Raw genomic sequence first — 23,860 nt, forward strand, 5'->3', positions numbered from 1 at the left:
CAAAGAGCAGTCCTCTCAGCCACCCTAGACAAACTGGACAAGCGCCCACTGTCAGAAAACAAGATCCTTGGACACTGGCCTACGCGAACATCAGCGCGATCGGCTATGAAGGCGCTGCTGCGGTATTTAAAAGACACTGGACTTTCTGACAGATTGTGACTTCACTGTGTGACTGAGGATTGTACGGTGCACAGCATCGCAGTAGGAACGCCTTTGAGGGCTGCGTGACAGTGCCCACAGAAACAGTTTGTGTGTGCGTGCGTGTGTGTGTGTGTAGTTTCTTTTTTTTAATCCTTCTCCCTCTCACCTATCGCATCCCCTTTCCCCTCCCCCAGTACAGGGTAGCCAACCGGAGATAATCTCTGGTTAACCTCCCTGTCTTTCCTTTGCCTTTCTCTCTCTCTCTCTCTCCGCCCTGTTCTTGTTGAGATGCACTTCAATATGATGCAGGATTTTGGCAAGCGGACACTTAACAGGAGTGCACTGATCCCTTCAAGTCTTCTTTTCCCCTATGAACCTCTGTCTTATTTGATTTGCAGAGATTCTTTTCTGTATCTGCTGTCTTTATCTCACCCTCAATAGACTCTCTTTTGACGCGCTATTGAACGACTCGCATGAATGCGGCAAAGGAATACGCGGCAGCGATAGACTGATCATTTAATACACTGATCATCTTGTAAGCCTGTGTTTTAAGACGTGAAAATTCCGTTGATTTTACATTTTTTTCAACAGAGTTTTCGTTGAGGTTCAATTGAGTATCGGTGCACGATTTTGACAAAGGTAATGTTCAGCAGCACTAACACGACTGAAGTGTATTAGACGCCACTTCTCCACACCTTGTCTCGTCGATAATAATAATATTTGGGGTTTTACGTGCCAAAACATGCACACTCTGATTATGAGGCACGCCGTAGTGGAGGACACCGGAAATTTCGACCACCTGGGGTTCTTTAACGTGCACCTAAATCTAAGCACACGGGTGTTTTCGCATTTCGTCCCCATCGAAATGCGGCCGCCGTGGCCGGGATTCGATCCCGCGACCTCGTGCTCAGCAGCCCAACACCATAGCCACTGAGTAACCACGGCGGGTAAATTGTCTCGTCGAGGCGAAATGCGCGTCTCAAAACAGAGTAACAGTTTATTGAACGAAAAGGAAAGGGGTGTTGGGAGCGGGTGGGCGGGTCCCAAGTCAAGCGTGTATCCAGGACGCGTCGCGCTGGCTTTGAACGGCGGTCGGGTCGGGGCCTTTGTGTTTCAATCTAATCACCCTTGCAGTCGATGCATCGCACAACGCGGCGGCACGACACATTCGTTGCCGCAGGAAATGGTACGCTGCCGTTCCCTTCGGACGGAAAGGTTGTCGGTCCTGTTTTGACGTGCGCTCGAGTTAGACACAGTGTATATGGTTAAGCGTGCGTATCCAAACTGACATGTTCTGCGGGGAAGTTTAAGTAAAACTGCGCGATCGCTAAAGAGTGAAGTTACAGGACTTTACTCGGCCTGTGTTTAGAGTTTTTTTTTTTAATTCGGTGGGCTTGCCGTAAGGCAAATGCACAAAATGATCTCTTTTTTTTTCCTGCTCACTTCAATAACATGCTCAATATATACGAGTGTTTCAGGGACGACCGTCTTGGGTGATCTGTTGTGGATTGGAGACAAAGCGGTAATATTTTTTTCATCGCAATATTTTTTTCATAGCGAAGAACGAAGCGTTAGTAATTCGTGAGATAAAAATTCGGTCGGACACGTAATCCCTATGCTGCAAAACGCGTTGCAAAAGATGAACAGCTTTGCACCGTTCAGTTAACCGCTTCAGGAGAGCTTGTAGCTTCATATACATCTCAAGATGTGTTGCGTATCTGTGCACTATTTTCAATGCAGACGCATTATATGCCCCATTACGCGAAAACCCGTCGGTGCGAACGATGGTACCAAAAGTGACCGACGGCGCAAAGACTATAAACACCTAAAGAAAAATGTTTGGATTGACGTCAGGTTTCTCCGGGAGGTTCTTGCAAACAAGGTAAAATTAATGGCTTTGAAACATAAAAAATGATAAATTTCGTTATGGGTGGCAAGCGAACCCGGGCTTCCCCGATGCCATGGTGGCTCTTTTCTTTTTGAATTATTACTCGAGAGCAGAATTTTCCGCAACACGGGACAAACAAAGCGCTACAGAATGTTAAGTGACTGAAAGCACATTCAGGGGTCTGGCAAGCACGGGCAAGCGTCCAATAAAGGCATCCACTCCGGCACTGTTCCCTGTGCAGCGTACACACTACTAACGTAGGCAGCATATTCCTGGAAAGAAAAAAAAAAGATTTAAAGAAAAACCGACAGAGTGCTTTGGTTCAGCGTACCCGTCACACATTCTACTGCGCCAAAAGCTATATGTAGACCAAGTAGCGTGAACATGTTATATGGTGGGTGACATGGGACCTTTAAAATGTAACTAGGAACCGAATTGCGCATGGTGTGATACCTAAATCTCTCATAAATGTTCTCTGGAGAATGTTCCAGAAGAACACAGCATCCTTACAATCTACAAAACAGCGGTCACAATTGTTTCAGCATGTGGGCACATACGGCAGTTTGTCGACCACGGCACGAAACAACCCCCTTTTCTTCAACCAGGTTTTGACACAAAAAGTTTTGATTCCGGGAGGAATGGTCATTCCCTGGGCACGCTTAGTGCGTCTAGGCAGTAACATTCCAAATAAGGCGCAAGATAACGGGGAACAGGGAACAATGTGTCTATGAGTGCAGCAGAAGTGTATTTACGGGAGGCAGGGGAAAGTCACCCATAGTAAAGCCAGCCTTTCGAAAGTGGAAGGCTTCAACAACCTCCTTCAAGAAGCCCCAAGGAGCCCGTTGGTGGATCTCTGACAGATGATGACATAACTATTTCTTGAAGGTAACTCATTAGGCGAAGTTGTAACGTCTCTCCTAGAAATGTAAACAGTCCAATTCTAAGACACCACGGCGGCTCTACGGTTCTGGCTGACTAAAGGTATGGCCTAGTGCATGCGTCATTGGGCACGCTACGGTGCAGCCAATGGGGAGGAGGTGGCGCCACGTCATGAGTGTATAAAATGAGCGCGTTCATGGCTTTCCGAGGTCTCCAAACGGCATATTGCTTTCGCATTCCCAAACGTAAGCAGTCTCTGGCAAATTTTTTCTACAGATAAAATTCAATTACTGGCTCGAAGCACAAGCACAAATTAAACATTGGCTGCAGGCATCACGAGAAAGGGAAATCAATACTTTCGCCATTAGTTAGTGACGGAACATGCCACGTCTCACATGATTCCTTTGGCAAAGAGCTCGTGTCGAGCTCCTTGCCGAAGCACACTGCAGGTAAACGGAGCCGCATTTGATACGCAGCGGTGCTGGTAACGTTTTGTTAGACAATGTCGCCAGGTCGCGCCCAAAACACTCAGTCTTTAGCTAACGGTAGCCAAGTAATGATGATGATGACTTGCTCAGAATGTCCTTTAAGCTATAGATGTTAATTCACGTCTTCGTATAATTTTCATGCAGTGGCTAAAATTACCTCCGGTGGCCAATGAGTGGTCGGAGTATGCCCCCACTTTTCGAAAACTGTATTGGGTCTCAATACTATGACTTGCCTAGAGAAGTGTGTGTGTGTGTGTCACTAGACAGAAACGGCAAAAAAAAGAAAGAAGCAAGTCGCGTAATAAATGTGTACGACATGACGGAATGGGATGTTGTCGAAGGTCCGTAAGAAAGGAAAGTAATCCGGTGAAGGTCTATGGACAATCTATAGTCTGTCTACGCTAACAAGAGTGAAATGCGCCTCGATCGCTGTAGGTCGCGTCTCGTCTCTGCGTGCGTGTCAAGACTGTCGTAAAGGACAGCGGGGGCAACACCATCTTTCCGTTGCGATGGGTGTCCGTCACACACGCGCAATATATATATAGAAAGGTTGCACCCTGCCCACTAACTAGCGGGAGTTCGTGCGAAAGACCCATTAATCGGGTGTAGTATAACCGGATACCGCGAAAGCCATAACTTCCTCCGGTGGCACGCACCTCACAACGGAAAGCAGCAGCAGCAGCGCTCCAGGACTGGAATGGACCCAGACTTCCCGCACTTCCATCCCCCCTCCCCCTCCCCCCCTTTTCTCCCGGCTCTTTCCGCTACTTCCAAAGACGTCATTACGAGGCACACCGCGCTGACCGCACGTAAGCCGCAGCAAAGCTATCGTCGCCTGAGTAGCATATTCCTCCTCGAGATCGCTTGGCTTTCCGCGCAGTCCTCTTCTTTTTTTTTGTTCCTCTTTAGAATATCTCTCCGATTCTTGGAGACTCTCGACGGCCGAAGCATGAGGGAGTCTAAAAGAAGGACGCGGAGACGGCGCGAAATAAGGCAGACGAAACCCACTCTTTTTTTATTTCTCTCTTTTGTTATATTTATTTCGTCTTTGCGTTAACAACATCGTGGCACGCAGCTGCGGTTTCTGGAGGAAAACGAACTCGAGCTTATGGAGAGCGTGCCGCATACAAATCGGCGACGGCGTATAGTGAACCCCGGCCGCCGATATCGCTTTAACCTTTCCTGCTTCTTTCAAACGGCCTCCGCCACTCGGGAAGACGAGAAAGTAGTTACGTTCCTCCTGAAAGTGCGTCGCAGGCCCTACAGCGACCGCGTGTTGTTCACAATAACCTCCGAGATCGGGGGCGGCGCGCAGACCCTTCCGAGTCTCGGAGGACATTGTGTAACACTCATTGAAGACGCGGAGACGCCGGCTCTATCTCATAGGCTCAATGTAAGGGCTCCGTTCGTTTGTGTTCACGTATAGTGACGGTCTACCCAGAAAGCACAGAGCACGCGAGGCGAGTGACCAAGCCGGAAAGTGCAATCTCATTGGGATTCACTCTGTATAAAACTCGAGTATACTTCGAACCCACGTTGTACTGAGTGCCGAGGCGTGTACAGCCTAAATCACGGAGGAACCCTATTTAGTATCTCGCTACTCTCGATGGGCGATTCAGCAGTGAGACAGAAGCCGACTTTCCTTTTGCATCCGATGCGTTTGACGCTTTTCTAAGCCATATTTCTTTCTTGACGTAACACATTTATGTTCGGTTTATAACACATTTATATTTATATACAGAAATAAAAATCAGGATAATATTCCCAAAGCAGCGCACGGCAAACTGAGTTCTCGAGCTATTAATTATCTGATGTCACAAGCACGAAAGCTGCAGCAGGTATTCGAAGTGAAGAAATGTGAAAGAAAGATCCCAATGTTTGTTTGTTTTTCTTCTGCGGTGTTAAAGCTAGTTCTCTAATGCGCGTCCCTGCGCAAACGGTGCGTTGTGCGCACATAAGACGCTAACCGCGAAACTGTATGTTCACTGTATCACCACGCATCGATCTTGGCCGTGTGAGCTTCAGGTAAACCAAATCACTGCGCAAACGCAATTGTAAACATATTCCCGCGAACACAGAATACGCACAATCCTTTGGACACTAATTCACAGTAAGGTATTTCGATCGACTGCCTGAGGAGTATCATAACATCCTGGGGCGCTGTCCTCTGGCAACAGCATCGAAGAGCAGTTGCTACTACGTTTTCTAAAAACAGACTGTGTGACAATCTCTCAAAATGTTCACATTGCAGACTGTGTGTGTGTGTGTGTGTGTGTGTGTGTGTGTGTGTGTGTGTGTGTGTGTGTGTGTGTGTGTGTGTGTGTGTGTACTCTGTCGTTCTTCCTCATCATTATAACCTCTCCTGCCCCACTCCTAGTGTAGGTTATGTGCAAATCAAAACACATTTCTCGTGATTAACCTCCTTACTCTTCCTTCTTTCATTTTGTCTCTCTCCAATGGCCATAATGAAGGCAATACTGTATACTGCAACATGGGAAGCGCGAAGCTACACGGTCTGACAGAAAGGAAGCGGACAGAGGGTGCGAGATTGTCCGGTAGGCTTCGTTCCCGTGAGTGTATGTTGTTTAGAGTTTCCCATGAATAACACTGAAAACCGACCTCCTATCTAAGCACGAGGTTGCGGGTTCGGTTCCAGGCCACCGCATTCCGATAAGGGCGGAAACACTCGTCTACCGTGCTTCGCGCGCAGGTGAAAGATAATCTGAGGCGATCGAAACTAATCCGGAGATCCACCACTACGGCGTCCCTCGTAGCCAACCGTGCACATTTCTAAACGTCACAGCTCCTATTCACGAAGAAAGCTCTTACGATAGAATTGTTCGCAAGAGCGAATGCCAGCCAATCCCTATGCCGGACGTATGATTAGGGAATGCGGCCTGGCGCTAAAGTACGCTTAGGGACGAAAAAAAAAAAAAGCTTTGGCAATTCGGTTCGATAAGTGGACTTCCACGCAGTGCCAGGTTCACTGTTGCCACTGTCGTCAGTGTTGCCACGGGACCGCGCAGCGCTGGAGGTAGCACAGCACCAGCGCCCGTCTCCTGTCACGCTGCGCAACCTGCCGCCAGCCGCGTGCTGAATCGCACGGGTTTCCGAACGTCAGCGCAGAGGTGGTCTATTCTCACCGCGGCGCAACCTTGGGCGGTCCGCGGAAAGCTCCCTTCACGCCTGTGCCGCCCTTCTCGCCGGATCATTCCACCGCGAGTTGGTGAGCTCCGTACGTGTCCCGTCGTCAAATCGACGGAGCCAGCGTGCTAATCGCGTGGGTGACGGAAGAGGCGCAGCCAAGAGCTAACCAATTCGAATTGTCGCCCTTCGTTACAAGGTCGTCGACCCACCTCAAGGCCGCCTCGGTGGGGCTCTCGTAAACGCATCTCCTTCGCAGATTCGCAGCCAGTGGCGTAGCTAGGTCGTCTGTCACCCGGGGCCTATAGGCCTTCTCCCCCCTCTGCACCCCCCCCCCCCAGGCGTAGTCGTGGAAGGCGAGGATATCGACAATTTCCGGGTGTCTTTCAGACGTATATGACACCCCTCCCCCCCCCCCCCCCCCGACCCCTTCGGGCGAGCGTTTCTTTCATTGCTACTTTTCTGCGTGTAAGCTATTCGGCAGCAGGATAGTTAGTCCTGTCCCCTTTAAGCAAGGCAGCCGAAGCAGCGGTAGCCGCCGTCATGGTCAGCCAAGTACGGGAGGAATCGCCTAGAAAAGCTCTCAGAAAAAAAAAAAAAAAGCTTGGCCGTGGCTTTGCTCGGCTATGCGAGGATATACGTAGCGAAATCTAAGGCATGGCATGGTTAGCCTTGGTTAATCTTGATTGCAAGTCCAGGTTAGTCCGGTTGTCTAGCTATGTTGCGGCGTTTAGGCAGTCGTTCGGCGCGCTGTTCGTCTGTTTCGTGGGCAATTCGTTTCCTCTTCATCTCGTTCCGATGTTGATTCCAGGCCTCCTCCTGCTTGTCAGAATTGTCGCCGTCAGGCACGTACCCAGGATTTTTTTTCGGGGGGGGGGCCCACCACCTCCATCATCATCATCATCATCATCATCATCATCATCATCATCATCATCATCATCATCATCATCATCATCATCATCATCATCATCATCATCATCCTGTTTTATGTCCACTGCAGGACGAAGGCCTCTCCCTGCGATCTCCGTTTACCCCTGGCCTGCGCCAACCGATTCCAACTCGCGCCCGCGAATTTCCTAATTTCATCGCTCCACTGAGTGTTTTGTCGTCCTCGATTGCGTTTTCCTTCTCTTGGTACCCATTCTGTAACCCTAATGGTTCAACGGTTATCTAATCGGCGCATTGCATGACCTGCCCAGCCACAGTTTGTCCTCTCGATGTCAATTAGAATATCGTCTATACCCGTTCGCTCTCTGATCCAAACCGCTCTCTTTCTCTCTCTTAACGTTATGCCTAGCAATCTTCGTTCGATCGTTCTTGGCGCGGTCCTTAACTCATTCTCAAGTCTCTGCCCCATATGTCAGCACTGGCAAAATGCACTGATTGCACACCTTACTTTTCAATAATAATGGTAAGCTTCCAGTCAGGAGCTGGTAATGTCTGCCGTATGCGATCCAACCTATTTTTATTCTTCTGTGAATTTCCTTCTCATGATCAAAGTTCCCTATTATTAATTGACCTAGGTACACGCACTCCTTCACAGTCTCTAGTGGCCGACTGGCGATCCTGATCTCTTGTTCCTTTGCCCGGCTATTTATCATTATCGTCATCTTCTGCATAATAATATTCAACCCCACTCTTACACTCTCTCTGTTAAGGTCTCCAATCATTTGTTGTAACTTGTCTGCATTGTTGTTGAATAGAACAATGTCATCGGCAAACCGAAGGTTGCTGAGATATTTGCCGTCGATCTTTACTCCTAAGCCTTCCCAGTTTAATAGCTTGACTTCTTCTAAGCACGCAGTGAATAGCTTTGGAGAAATTGTGTCTCCCTGTCAGACCCATTTCCCTATAGGTATCTCCCTGCTTTTCTTGTGTAGAATTAAGGTAGCTGTAGAACCTCTTTACATATTCTTACGCGAAGGACGAGCCAGTAAGACGAGAAACTATTTACAGATTATATTTACAACAACGGTTGCAGAGCTGACCGGTTAGATTCACAGCGCGAGCCCAGTTCATTCTTCCTCCTCTTTTCTGGAGTGATGGCGCCCACGCACCTCGTTCAAACAAACAAATACCACACGCATGTAGAAATATTTTTCAAGCTTTTTACGTAAGCGTTCTGTACTCCTTGATTACGTAGTGCCTCTAGACTGCTAGTATCTCTACTGAATCAAATGCATTTTCGTAATCTATATAAGCCACATAGAGAGGCTTATTGTACTCTGCAGATTTCGCGATAACCTGATCGATGACATGGATGTGATCCATTGTAAGGTATCTCTTCCTGAAGTCAGCCATTTCCCTTGGTTGACAAAATCCAGTGTTGCCCTTATTCTATTGGAGATTATTTTGGTAAATATCTTATATAATACTGGGAGCAAGCTAATGGTCCTATAATTTTTCAATGCTTTAACGTCTCCTTTTTTTGTGGATTAGTATAATGTCTGCATTCTTCCAGTTTTCTGGGACCCTTGCAGTCGATATACGCTTCGTATAAAGAGCCGCCAGTTTTCTAAGCATTATTTCTCCTCCATCTTTGATTAAATGGACTGTTATTCCACCTTCTCCTCCCGCTCTTCATCGTTTCATGTCTTGCAGCGCCCTTCTGACCTCATCGCTAGTTATAGGAGAGTTTCTGTATCCTGTTCATTACTGTATCTAAGTGAGGTATCGTGACTCCTCTGGGTACTGTATACAGGTCAGCTTAGAATTTTTCCACTGCTTTTACTGTATCTTCGAGATTGCTTATGATATTATCCCTCTTATCTTTTAGTGCATACATCATGGTTTGTTGTATGCCAGGTTTCTTTTTTACTGATTTCAGGCTGCGTTCATTTTTTTTACGGCTTCTTCAGTCTTTCCCATGTTATAGTTTCGAATATCAGTTATTTTCGCCTTGTGGATCAGTTTTGACAGTTCCGCGAATTGCGTAACGCTGTGCGGCCGCCAGTCCCATACAACCACGTAGAGCGCAGGACTCTGCGATTTTAGACGTACTGCGCTCACAGAGAAAGGTTAGAAAAACACCCACATAAGCACAGCAGAGAAGTGGCAACGTGAGGTGGTTCGACCGATAACTGTAGAAGCGTCATTCAAAGCAAGTAATTATTCTCCACTTCCGGCGGCGTTTTCTCTGCTTCCTTCTTAAATAAAAAGATGTTGATCCATAAATATTCTCATAAACAACGGTTAACATTTTTATTATTCGCTTTTGCTTGCAGTTTGGTTGTTGTGTTGGCTCTCTCCCTTAGTAGATCGCTTAATTTCTCAACTCCTTGCGAGTTTTGTTTCCGGTTTCCAATTTTGCACGAAAAGTGCTATACAATTAAGGAAAAACAGACGAGGTAACTGGCGACAGTCATCTTGCTTATGGGTTTAAGGGTTATTGCAGGGTTTCATGATGGACGCTCTTTCACATCATTTTATTTCCCACCTTATCTAACCCATATCACGTGTATATGGTTCCGGGCATCTGTGAGCGTCGCGGCGAGCCGTAACTCAAGGAAATAATGAAGCAAAGGAAAAAGTTAAACGCCATTGGTGTTTTCTCCGGCCGCAACTCGTTCCATGAGAGTACAGACCAGCTGAGTAACAGCCGCATCCCTCTCCTGGTCCCAGAATCAGCCTAAACAGAGAAGGTTGAACTAACAAAAGCAACAGCTATGCGCGTGACGGTTGAATAGATGGTGACAACTGAGCGCATCTCGAGTTAATCGCACGGGTGCGGAATCTATGAGAAAACTGTCCTTCATATTACAAGAAATGCCGATAACTACCGCCATCTAAAAGGAGTGAAAAAGGCAGCATAAGGCTGACCGATGAACAGCTGCCAAGTCTCAACATTAATCTGGCGGCGCTTTAGGAATGTGTGAGGAGTGGTGGCGTGGGTGGGGAGGGGGGGGGGGGGTATGCCACTTGATTTCGGGGGGGGGGGGGGGCCCGGGCCCCCCCGGGCCCCCCCCCCTGGGTACGTGCCTGGTCGCCGTCCATACTGCCACCTCAACTGTGGTTGCGGCGCACGCGAGCTCTCCTTTCCAATCCTCCGACATGTTATCAGGCATGCGACACAGCTGGCGAAGCGAGCGGAGACGAGCGCAACGACGAGGAACGCGGCGTGACGGCATACCAAACGGCGGTGCCGGAGAGGCGCGGCGCTGCGCCATAGAGTTTCCTACAAAATTACTAGAGGGAACTCTGGCGCTGCAGTCGTTGTCCTACCATGGGAATGATGGGAAGTACATGGATTTGTCTGATCTTCGTGCTTATGGATTCAAACGTTCTTGTGGCTTTGTATATTACGCTATATAAATCTTATTGTCGTATATTTCAGCGCAATCTGTATTCTTCGAAGTGCAGAAGACGCAGGGAACGCGTACAATTGCTATTAATTGCAACGATTAAGCTTGTCTATGTGCCCAAATCGAAACGCGCCAAGCGTCTCAAAGCACTGGCATGCCCGCGATAAGTTCATAAGTGCGTTTCATTCGCTTGTCGATACATGCATTCGTGGCTTAATGGTTTCAATATCAGGCTTCTGTACTAGAGTCCCTGTGTTCGAATCCTGCCGTCGGGCAATTTTAATGATGTTTATTTAATTATTTATTACGCAATAAACTGTTGAAAATGACGAGTTTACAAAGTCAGAAAGCCGTTTGAAGTCAAAAAGACGAAGTTTAGGCAAATCCATGTACTTCCCATAATTCCCATGCTGGGACAACCGCTCCCATTGTAGCTCACGTAGACACTAGCGCCGGAGTTCCCTCTAGTAATTTTGTAGGAAACTCTATGCGCTGCGCAGCGGCGGAACACCTGTGGATCGGTGCTACTAGTGGCGCAGTAGTAGTGACTAGGGAGCGAGATAGAGAGAGAGAGAAATATCCGCGGCGAGGCGCGCGTTGTGACATTATGTGCCTCCTCGGAGCACCGCCACGGCGAAATCGCAAGGTCGCGGCCAGTAAAGCTTTCGCTTTAAAGAAAACTTAGAGGACGCTTAAGCTTCGCCTTTAAGAGTGGAACGCGACAGCATTCAAAGATCCCCGACTGCTTCACACGCTTCCCGCCAACTGCAGCTTATGTAACCGAAATCTTTACGCAACCGTAATGTTTACGCAACCGTAATGTTATGCAACCGTAATTTTTTACCGGGAAACGCTGGCGGTGAACGCTATACGCACGAAGGTGAGTTTTCTGGTAGAAACCCGGCCTGTTGCGTTGGCCGATCCCGGAAGTTGTGCAAATCCCCGCCAAGAAAATTGCATCATTTTCAGGTGTCTGTTACTGTTTCGCTCTTTTAATATTTAAGTCTGAGATGATTTAACACAAGAGGCATGCGCTGTAGGTGTTTCGTTTCGTGACATGTATAATTTGTCAGCTGTCATTCTCAAAAATTCCTTGGGCTGGTGAGCACGAGGTCGCGGGATCGAATCCCGGCCACGGCGGCCGCATTTCGATGGGGGCGAAATGCGAAAACACCCGTGTGCTTAGATTTAGGTGCACGTTAAAGAACCCCAGGTGGTCAAAATTTCCGGAGTCCTCCACTACGGCGTGCCTCATAATCAGAAAGTGGTTTTGGCACGTAAAACCCCAAATATTATATTCTCAAAATTCGGAAGAAAAAAAACTTTCTCCAGAATGTAAGACAAGGTCTACGAGCAACTTTAGCGATAGAATGGTGTGTCAGTATAACCCACATATAACGCATGTCGTATAGCGAGGCGTGGCATATACACATACCTAAGTACATATATACGGGAATTGCCGCTCATGGACAACTCCGCGGACGCCGACACCGGATTTTTTTCTGTGATACGGGGCTCTTTAAGAGAAAGCTTGAGCTCGGGCCCAACTCCAACGCGGCCTATTCAAAAACATGTAAAACGCAAAAACGCTTTGCTCAGGTAACCCTGGACCGATTTTAATGAAATTTGTTGCATTTGAGAGAGAAAGTTAAATTGTAGTGACTATTGGAAGCGGAATTTCGATTCAGGGCCTGAATATTGTGAAAATAAATTTCAAAAATTTGGACGTTCGAAAATACAGAAGCACGAAGTTTACAAATTAATAGCTCTGCATCAAGAACAGATATCGCAGTTCTGTAAACGGCAACCATTAGATCGTTCAAAGCGGACAAATTTGATATGTCAATTAATATCTTACGTGAGTTTGGTACGTTGTGTATAAGGGTTCTGCAAAAGCCGTATTTCCATATTAGTAAATTTTTTACGATTTATGTGTAACAGGTCAATTTGATACGCTTTAGAGGTACTATTAGATGCAATTTACGGAATTGTGATATCATTCTTCATTGCTGAGTTACAGAGTTGTAAACTTGATAGTTTCGTTTTCTTAAAAAAATTTTCGCCAATCTTTAATAAAATATTGACGATCTAAATCATAAATTAGAAACCAACAGTCACTAGATTTTAAGTTTTTCTTTTAAGTGCAACAAACCTCGTCAAATTTGGTGCAGGGGTTGCCGAGAAAGACGCAGTCTCCTTTTGCATTGCATTTAGATAGGAACACCCGAGCTTAATGGGTTCTCCTATCTTTGTTTCGTTTCGAGCACCTATTGCGTACCTGCCCCCGCTACGATGTACAACGCCTCTCTCTGCAGGAAACTTTGCACCGACTAGACTTACGACCTTTCACCGAGTCAAAGATACTCGCACCGTGGCCACACCCGTCACTGGCACGAAACGCAAATCGTGCATTACTGCACTACTTGAGGTACACCGGTTTAAGCGACCGTTTATAGTGTCCCTGTGCATAGTGTCCCGCCCACACGCACTCAGTGCTCACTCTCTCCCTTTCTCCTTTTTCTATTCCCCTTTCCCCCACCCCCAGTGTAGGGTAGCAAACCGGATACTCTTCTGGTTGACCTCCCTGCCTTTCCTGTCCTTGCTCTCTCTCTCCTATCTTTGTTAACGTTTAAAGCTTCCTCTTAATGCTTTCGCGTTAAAACCGTGTACAGGACATGCCGTACTCGCGCACGCATACTGGACGCCACCGTGCAACCGTGACGCCATCGCGTGGCTGGCGGTTCCAGTCGGTGCGATTTCTTTCTTTCTTTCTCAGAGGTGTGCGCTGCGCGTGCGGTCAAGGTGGCCGAAGAGGAGGCAGCTTTTTCTACAGGGCGGGCGTGAATGGCGCACGCAAAGCGAACGCTTATGCTAGATTTATTATGTGGCCGGTGAAGGTGACATGCGTTAGATGGGTGTGCGCGTGAGAGGGCGAGGAAGAAACGAGGAAAACGTTTTGGAGACGGTGGGAGGGGGGCGGACGATAACGAGATGTGTACGTGAAATTTAGAAGGAAAGAAAAGATAATAATGAAAAAAAAATCGACGCTAAATTCATTTACTGTGAACAAAGCAGCCTCTTCGCCATCCTTTTTGCATGGTTGCTCCTCGGTTATGGGTGCTGTGTGTTCTAGGTAATTGCATCGACACCAACTAGCCCAACTTTCTGCGTCCATAAGTGGCAGTTTCGCCCGAAGGCATTGAAAGCGATTGAAAGGTTTAGCGCCGCCGCGCTCGAGTCTCGGTATAAACAGCCTTCGAACGGCGAGTCATTCAGAATGAAACTTTGCTCTCTACCATAGGTGAATTAAAGAATGTTCAGGCAAAGGAAAAAAAGAAACTGTGAGCGAAGCAACGAAAAATAAACGATGCATATCCAACGCGCATCTTGGAATCAACGTGAGGCGAAGCTTTTCCGAAGCACTTCATGAAATGCTATAAAATTGTTGCGCATTTCGTGTCTGCATCTGGCGTAATTAACCGGGACGCGCGCATGCGCTCTCGAGCATCTGTGCTCAGCAATGCGGCGCACGCACAGTTCATGTGAAAGAGCTGTAGCTCGCGTTGGGCACGTTGGACATGTGCACGTGTGACCGTGGCCTAATGCGAATAAATAAGGAAACATATTGTGGCGTGTTGGTTAGAGCACCGGGCAGGCTGTGCCGGGGGAGCGATGTTCGATCCTACCATCGAGCACGTAATTCAGTTTTCTTTTTCTTCTTCTTTTTTAAAGTCCGGCCTATTCGGCGAAACAGCACCAGGACCCAGCAGACACGGTCAGGAAAGTCTGGGAAGATTCGCGAGGAAGGCTTCGATGTAAAATTATGCAACAAACGTTCCTGATATCTGTCCGTGTAAACTAAACTAAACCGCAGACTAATGTGACCTCCATGTAAAACCTCCCTCCCTTTCCTCTTCATCTCTCTCTCTCAATCTCCTTTATAGTTTTAGAGAACGGTGCATCGAAACGCAACACATGCTGTCCACAAAGTTCAGGTCCCCTCATTTACATATTGCTGCTGTGTCCATGATTTAGAGCCGTTTCTTCTCGTTCCGCAGCAGTCTGGATCTTCTGTGCATGGTGACGTCATTCGCAGCAGAGAGGAAGGGTCCTCTGCAGTCTCTCTTACATATATCTGACGACGTCACTTGCTTCTTTCTGATTGGTGAGTAGTTTAGGATGATCCTTTTTTCCAGTTATTTGCGAAACGCCGGGGTGGCGTGTTGAAGATGGCTTTTCGCTGCTGAGTCCGAGGTCACGGGATCGAATCCCACACGCGGCCTCCGCGTTTCGCTGGGGGCGGGGGGGTCGAAATGCTATAACGCCCGTGCATTGGGCGCACTTCGAGGGACCCCACGGGGTCTAAATTAATTCGTAGTACCCCACTACGGTGTGCCTCATAATCAGATGGTGGTTTTGGCACGTAAAATGACAGAATTTAATTTTTTCCCCCTGGTATTTGCGAAACGCAATTGTGGCTTTTGCTCCTGCACAAAGTTCTCGAGCTGAGAACTTTGAGAGCTGAGAACTCGAGCTGAGAACTCACCACGCGCACGCGTCGTGAGTCACTGGAGTGAACTACCCTTACAAATTTTTTATAGAAAGTCTATAGGCCGTCTATAGATCTACATCTATAGACTCTCTATAGACTGTCTATAGACTTTCTATAAAGGTTTTTGTATGGGTAAGAACTATGTAGCGCACAACGTTTAGTCAAACGCTGCAGTAAACCGGGGCTGATGAGGCGTTCATGGCAGTTAAGGGCTCGGAAATGGTGCAGGATGTGCGGTCCGAACTAGGCACCACATAAGCTGACCCAAGACAATATGACGTCACTAAGCAGCTGCGCTGTCGGTAGAGGTTAGCAAAAGAAACGAGACACGAAGTGCACCCGTCGTGGTTGCTCTGTGGCTATGGTGTTGGGCTGCTGAGCACGAGGTCGGGGGATCGGATCCCGGCCACGGCGGCCGCATTCCGATGGGGCCGAAATGCGGAAACAACGGTTGACTTAGATTTAGGTGCACGTTAAAGAACGTGGTCTTGGTACTTAGCTTTAGGTGCACGTAGTCGAAATTTCCGGAGTTCTCCACTACGGCGTGCCTCATATTCAGAAAGTGGTTTGGGCATGTAAAACCCCATATTAGGTGCAGGAACGATGCTTGGACACATGACTAGCACGGCCCACCCGCTTGGTGCCACATGCTCAGAAGCAACGGAAACAGCTGCACTTTTGCTGTAGACGGCGCTGAAGAGCTCTCAGCAGTACCGTTCTGCAGTCGGTGACAACCTACGAATAAAAAGTTATGTGCACGCTGTCCGCAATTTGCGTAGATGCACCGGGCGATTAGAAGTGCGCCTGTTTACCCTAGGTCATGCGGTTTCGCGTGTATAAAACTCGTTTTTTTTTTCAATACAGATCTCTCTTTGTGTCGCACGTTTCTGGATGAAACCTGAACGTCCAGGGCAAATATTGTGGGTGATCCTGATATCAGTGCTCAGCCAGAGGTTGTAATGCAGCCTTGAAACAACGAGCTTTTATTTTGCAACTAGATTAGCATTTACTTTAGCGGAACAAAGTCATTAGGCTGTGAGCGGACTCCACCTCGCTCGGCTCTCTTTCTGGGGCGAAGGGCACGTGCACTGCGTGTTTGTGGGAGGAGCTTGTTTGTAATTCATACGTTGTCGCCGACCGTAGCCCTCTACACAGAGGCTGGCCAATATGCAAATGGCCGCAGGTATTGTCGGAACTCTGTCTCCAGTGAAGCTTCTGAATGTGTAATACTCCGCACATCGAACCACTTGGCGTGCTTTATTATTATTATTAGCACGTTATCATTAGGAGTATCGAAGTGAACAAACGTGTGTGTATGAAGCTGGTCACGAGGTACTGGTAGAGAGTGGATAGGCGAGCTTAGAAGACACATACATACATACATACATACATACATACATACATACATACATACATACATACATACATACATACATACATACATACATACATACATACATACATACATACATACATACATACATACATACATACATACATACATACATAGATTTTTTAGAGCGCCCGCCTCGGCTGCGGTAGGTTGTGGGTCCGATTCCCACCGCCGCCGAGAAAGGAACCTGCGCCCCAAATTCCCGTCGAGACCCTCGTGAGCGCAAAAATATGGAAGGGCGCGCTCCCCTGGCGGTCATTTGCCATGAGGCGCCCCGAATGCACGTATTGAGGTGGGAGCGCCTTCGCGGTGGAAGACAAACACACCTTTTCAAGCGCTAGGGTCCCACAATGGCTGAGCACAAGGTCCGGGAGCGCATTGTACCTATTTTTCCAGCAGGCGCCCGGCGGCACCACTTGCCTCCCGCTGCCGCGGCGGATGCTCTTCAACGTCTGTGGTTGGACAACCAATCGCCCAGAGACAACTCGTCAAACATCCATCGGTCCCCCTATTCGAGTTGTGAGCCCTAACGAGAGCCAAGCACCAGGCCAGGGAACATCTCTACCAACTAGAAGAAAGCCCGTGGGTTTCAGGTGGCACCGGCGTTTGAACTCAGTGCCTCGCGCATACGAGGCGGACGCTCTACTGCCGGAATACCGCTGCGATCTAACTTCTAAAATTGCCGCGCGTCTGGCCGCGTGTATTCGCGAGTTTCTTTCACACTCAGAGAAAACACTTTTATGTAGCACGCACTGAGCAACAAAAAGCTGTATAGGGAGTTCTTTCGTGTTGCTGTACAATTTTCTCATTGACACTTTTAATATACTAAATTGCGAAATTGATTGATTAATTAAGAATAATTACGTAATTGGGCGGAATGCAAAAAAAATATAATCTGAGTATAACTGTGATTTGGGCAAGTTAGTTCATGGCTATTCAAAAGGCACAGCGCGGCTGGGACGGAGAAAAAGAAACACAAACGACATCACAAGCACTGACTTATAACAACTGGTTTTATTTGCGCCGAAAGCGGCCTATTTATGCGCAAAAGGCTTGCCATGTAACGCCGCAGTTAACACATATATGGTCACACATGACCAGCCAAGAACAAGATAGCCGCAAACGTTCAGTAACGCATCGCCAAGTCCACAGAAACAGTAAGAACAAGATATGTTTATCGATACATTTAGTATCACCACGCATCTCAATGCTTAGGGCTACGGCGAAGTCACCATGCAGAAAAAAATACAATGAAAACAAGGAACACGCGCACAGAACAAGGTGTCCACACACTAGGGTTAAGCATGCTTCTGTGAAGGAATTGTCCAAAATGCCGAGCTTGGAGCACGTCATATACGCTGACGATATCACAGTGTAGGTCCCCAGGGGGTCACTCGCAGCACTAGAGCAGACACTACAGGCAGCTGTAAACAACATAGCATCTTTCCTTAAGGGCACCGGACTCAGGCTATCACCAAGTAAATCTGAGCTGCTGCTTTTTAGACAGCAGAGACAAGGTGTTAGGAACCTTGCGCCTTTAGAAACTCCGCCGATTAAAATCATAAACAACACCGGACGGGTCATACCCAGAGTAGACACAATTAAAATTCTTGGTCTTCTCATTGACGCAAGGAGCTCTAATGCCACGGCCCTAAACCGTCTCACAGGGCCGGCCAACAGTACATTAAGGCTCCTGGGCAGGGTGTCAAAATCGAAATGCAGGCCTCAAGGAGGACAATCTTATCAGAGCATATCAGGCGTTCTTCATCAGTCATGTTACGTACATTGCATCATACCTGAACGGGGGGAAATGAGAGAAGGCTAAGCTAAGCACACTTATACGCTCCGGACTCAAAAGGGCTCTGGGACTCCCGCACGGAACGAGTAGCAAACTCCTCAACAAGTTAGGACTTCATAACACTATAGATGAGCTCATTGAGGCGCATTTGATGTCACAAATTGCAAGACTCTCCAACACTAAGCCAGGGTGCGAAATTCTAGATGAAGTCGGAATACTGCCTCGAGGAGGAGACGTCTCTAAGTTCAAACTACCCAAGCAGGTGGACACACTATTACTTGTTGACCCCATACCTAGAAATATCCATCCTGTCCACAACAAGGGCAGAAGGGACGCCAGGACCAAATGCATTCTGGGCAAACTGCACCAACAACAACGCTCAGCTCTTTATGTCGATTCAACTAGTTATGGATCAGGCAACCGCTACACTATTGCTGTGGTCGATGAGAACGGTAAATTAATAAGCGCGTCGTCACTAAGAACGACCTCAATTCATGTCGCCAAAGAAGCAAGCATAGCACTTGCAATTGCAATGAGGAGAAGCTCCACGATTTTCTCCGATTCCCGTTCAGCTATAAGGAACTACTCAGCCGGCTTCGTATCAATGGGAGCACACAAGTTACTTATACACAATCTTAATACTCATAATTACGAGCAACTGGATAGCTCACATCTAGTCGAGTTTCCGGCTCATCAGGGCCACATGGTCAGCCCCAATGGCTGCAACCCTAACGAGCATGCTCACTCTGCTGAGCGAGATCTCACATGCCGCGCATCAGATCAGGAACTGCTCCAGGATGACTGCGGCTCCTACAAAGGCCCACTTAGTACTAATAATGCAATTTCTGTAAGACCACACACGTCAATGAACTCACCGTAATTTCCTTCTTTCCTTCCCTCCTCTCTCTCCCTGTTATCTTTGTTTTCTCCCTTTCCCATTTCCCCGGTGTAGGGTAGCCAACCGGACGTTATTGTGGTTAACCTCCCTGCCTTCTACTTATCTCTTTTCCTTCTCCTCACGATATCACATCACACTATAGGGACGGCAGGGGTCCCCCCCCCCCCCCCCCCCCATCAGAAGCTGAACCGAGCTCAGGCAGTCACATTAACAATGATTCAAACTCAATCTTATACCACACCTTTCGTGCTTAACAAAATTGACCAGGATGTTCCCGCGGAATGTAAAAGTTGTGGCCACACTCCGTGTCTATTTGATCATATGTTCTGGCTATGCCCAAACCAAAGGGCTTCGGATCTGAACAGTGAGGAGGACTGGAGTCGCCGCATATATCCAGCGAAGTCCTCCAAAATCAACTCCTGGCCGTCCGGAGACCTCACGACGTCGGTAAAGCCTTTGGCCTACCGGTGCCTACGTGGGCGGAGCCACCGACTTAGCCTGGGGGCTTTTGCCATCGGGCCCTAGTTTCTCTGGACCAAAATAAAGTTCTTGCCATGCCATGCCATGTCATGTCATGCCATTAAAAGGAGGTGAAACACTTAAGACCTAAACAAAACCTTCAAGAAACTCGATCTCAGCGTCATTCAAAAATATGGATTGCTTGCTGACGCAGTTGTCCGCCGATCTTTTAATTTAAAAGAAAAAAAAAGTTCTGCGATTTCTCGCTCGGTCCTGTCTCTTGCTTTCCTCAGAAACTTAGCGCCGTGAAACTTTGGCTACAAGAGCGCTTCTTGCCTACAGATAAGAGGTTGCGACGTAAAGCGCAATGAATTGTTAAGTACTTGTACTTGATACGCGCGCTTGCGAAAGAGGTGTAGTTAACGCAGCGGTTTATACCTCGTCGTTTAACTGTAGCTTCCCAGACTCGACTGCATTGTAAAGTGGGTGCTCGTTCGAGGGCTCGGCGGCTGCTTGGAGTCGCAGCGGTTCAGTGGCACCTCTGCGTGGGCTATCGTGTTCCACTGCCACGTACAGAACTTACGCATACCGCACTGGCATGCATGCAGAGACGGAACGATCGAAGAATCCCGTTCCACCTCTGCGGCAGGTATGGCATACAAAAAGGGGATTGACGTCAGTCGTAGCTTGGTCTCACGGGAAAGTTTAGCAATATGTCCGAACCCGGTTCGCTTTCTCTGCCGGGTTCTTCTGGGTGGCTTCACGCTAGCCGATAGCTGTGCAGCCTTTTAGAGGCCCAGGTCGCTGTATTACGAGGCGCGTATAGCAAACTGCGCAACAGATGATTAAACGAGAAATGCGAGGCATAGTAGTACAATACAAAGGAACGAAGAAGCGATTATCATTTGCAGAATAAAGAGAATACCTTAAAGTATACTATAAATGATTGCACGTAGGTGTATGCACAGAAAACAGTAAAGAAACAAGCACAGAGATAAAGTTCACACAGCAGATATGATGCAGTGAGCAAATTTTGTACGTATGTTTCTGAAGGAAAACATTGCTTGACGTCACATAGACCTCATCTGATAAGGCAATTTGCTCTAATCATGACTGCTTCTAGTGAAAAAGAAACACCTTTCTAAGCAATTCTGTTTTACACGACGAACTAGTCTAAAGTTTTTGTTATCGCCTCTTGCCCTCCATTGAAATAACGAATCTTTCGTGAAGAAAAAAAATAAATATTTGCAGGAGTACCCGATCATATTTCACGCTTTACTTATTTATGTCCGGCTTGATAATCAACCGGGCTCGTTCTACGTATAATGGCTCGCCTTGGGAACATGCTATCTCTGGGTCTTGCGGATATTTTACGCATTTTGTATGTATTTTTTTCAGTTTTTTATTGAACGTTGAACTTTCCTCTAAAGCCGCACGTACGCGTTCATCGCGAAGTCAGTTGGACCTTGCGGCAATGTGATTTCCTTGTTTTTGCTGGTTAACTTGGCAAGAGAGTTCGGCGTAGGATGCCGAGGGGATATATGGCTGCGAACCAGAATAGAATACAACATCAGCTGAATTCATTTCGGCGTGTACGCACAGTTCCCAGCTTTAAGTGGGTAATGTGCTCATTCTATTAGAGGCAAAAAAGAAAGTGGCAAGGAGGAACTATCTGAGACAAGTTAAAACGCTGTCAAGCACGGTCTGCCACTATAGAATGTCAGGCAGTGTCGTACACACACCGTGACGTACAATGTCGCACGACGATAAGGACAGAGAAAAACCAAGGGACTCGAATTGTCGTTTTGTTAGAAAAAAAGTAATAAGGCAAACGATCAATGAAGAAAAAGAAAGCACGAAAGAAGCCTGTATTTTCATTTCAATTTCTCTCGCTTCCCCGACAGTTCTCGCTCGTCGCTCTGAGCGTAGCATACCGTTTACATACCGTAGCGTGGCGGTGCGTCCAATTGCCATCGCCTCCATTTTTTTCGGCCAAGCTGACAGCACGTCGCTTGCGCCTTTTAGAGGCGCGCTTTAACTAAGTGCGAAATAGACGGTGTTCGCCGCAGTCCCTCAGCGCGTGGAATGTGAGCGCATAGTGTGCAGTGAGCGAGGCTCAGCTCGTTGAAGGGCCGCGAGTTCGTTGCGGCGATGGTGAGGGAAGCTTCCTGACGTCCGCTCAAGACCACCCTCACTGACTTTCGTTTGTGCTCACGTTACCTTGCTCTCGCTCCTGCTTTTAATCACGTCGTCCCCCTCAAACTCATCGCTCATGAGCATGCCGACCTATGTGTGGTAAGTTTGCAGGTGCACTCATATTGCGAGCTGTGCAGGTACATCCACAGTGTGCAGGTAGGCGCACCCATAGTGCAAGTCGTGCAGGCACCCATATTTCTTTTCGCGCACTTCAGGGATGTGAGCCTTGTGCGCCTTGTATGTGCGGTGTTGCACTCTGCCAAGTGGATCGTGCGTGCTAGAATGCCAAGTTGCCTCGCGGCGCCGTTCCTTGGGAGAGGAATGGGGACGCAGCGGTCTTGGTTTGACGTCCGAGCTGCCTTACTGGCGTCATCATTTCCAATGATACCGCAATGACCTGGTATCCACTGAAAAGAGATATCATGGCCTTTTTCTATTAAGTGATGCACAAGTTCCGCGATTTCGCACGTGAGCGGATTGTGAGTTCCATGTCGGAGAAACGACTGCACACATTGCAAGGCCGGCCTTGAATCGCAAAAGACTGCCCATTTTCTAGGACTTTCAGCATTTATCACTTGAAGCGCGTCGCGGAAAGCCGCGAGCTCTGCAGCTGTAGACGTAGTGACATGGCAAGTCTTGAACCGCTTGGTGATTCTCATTGCTGGTATAACTAGGGCGCCGCTGGAACTGCTTGATGTAGTTGATCCATCAGTGCAGACGTGTGTGCAGTCACTGCATTTCTCGTACAAGAGAAGTAAAGTTAGTTGCTTGGGCGCTGATGATGGCAAATCCGACTTTTTCTGAAATCCTGGGATTGTAAGGTTCACTTGAGTACGGTGCATACACCATGGAAAAATGGAAGGCCTTGCCGCAGGTGTGTAACCTGACTTGAAAGAGGCACGGTGCGCGAAGACAGTCGCACTGAATTTCGTGTGGGGCCTATCTACTGGAATACTTGCTAGGTGGTGGGTAGGGGTCCACGCGAAGTGTCGTATGTGCACACGCATTGTTTCAATGATAATGTGCGTTTTAATAGTGAAATCTTGAGCGACTGCAATAACCTCAATCGTTGACGCACTCCGCGGTAGACCGAGACATATCTTGAGGGCTTGGGCTTGGATGCTTTGAATTATATTCAGGTTTGTTCTGCAGGTGTTGGACATGACCGGTAGGCTGTACCGTAGGAATCCAATAAAGAGGACCCTGTACAGTTGCAGCATAGAGTGTATTGGTACTCCCCAGTTCTTTCCTGCAAGGAACTTAAACATATGGCAAATTCCTGTCAGGCGTTTTTTCACATAATTCACATGAGGGGACTTTAACTGAAGTGCTATCCGTACACGTATCTACACCTTGTCTCTCCCTTCTTTCTCTTCTCCTTCTCCCATCCCCCAGTGTAGGGCAGCCAACCAGACTATTGACTGGTTAACATCCCGGCCTTTTTGAATTCTACTCTCTCTCTCTCTCTCTCAGGGATGTGAGTATGCAGGGTTATCTCAATGTTAAAGTGCTTCCACCGAGAAAGTATGGCCGGTCTAACTGTGGCCTGCGAGATCGCAGCGCCGCGCCGAGGCATTGTGATCTCGTAGGCCATGTATTAAGCCTCGAATGCTACAAGCGACTCGTAAGCTAAGGCCTGCTGCTCAAGATATTCCATAAAAAGGCTAAGCGGCAGTAACTTCGTGGGGCAGCCCAACGACGTAGCTGTCTAAGCCCGCTGTCG

At 47.8% G+C, this 23,860-nt stretch overlaps 1 protein-coding gene across 3 annotated transcripts in view; it reads left to right on the forward strand.

Annotated features, from left to right (window-relative positions):
* Positions 1 to 23,860, forward strand: part of LOC135903718 (uncharacterized) — a 290,426-nt gene that overhangs the window by 24,443 nt on the left and 242,123 nt on the right. Inside the window, exon 1 of one of the 3 annotated variants that reach the window (XM_070525030.1) lies at positions 14,900 to 15,006. The exons of the other annotated variants lie outside the window; for them this stretch is intronic. The gene's annotated coding sequence lies outside the window, so the exon portion shown is untranslated. Of the gene's footprint in view, positions 1 to 14,899; positions 15,007 to 23,860 lie in introns of those variants that run through there. 3 annotated transcript variants of the gene reach the window in all.

This window comes from Dermacentor albipictus, chromosome 9, assembly GCF_038994185.2.
Source record: "Dermacentor albipictus isolate Rhodes 1998 colony chromosome 9, USDA_Dalb.pri_finalv2, whole genome shotgun sequence".
Classification (NCBI taxonomy): Eukaryota; Metazoa; Arthropoda; class Arachnida; order Ixodida; family Ixodidae; genus Dermacentor; species Dermacentor albipictus.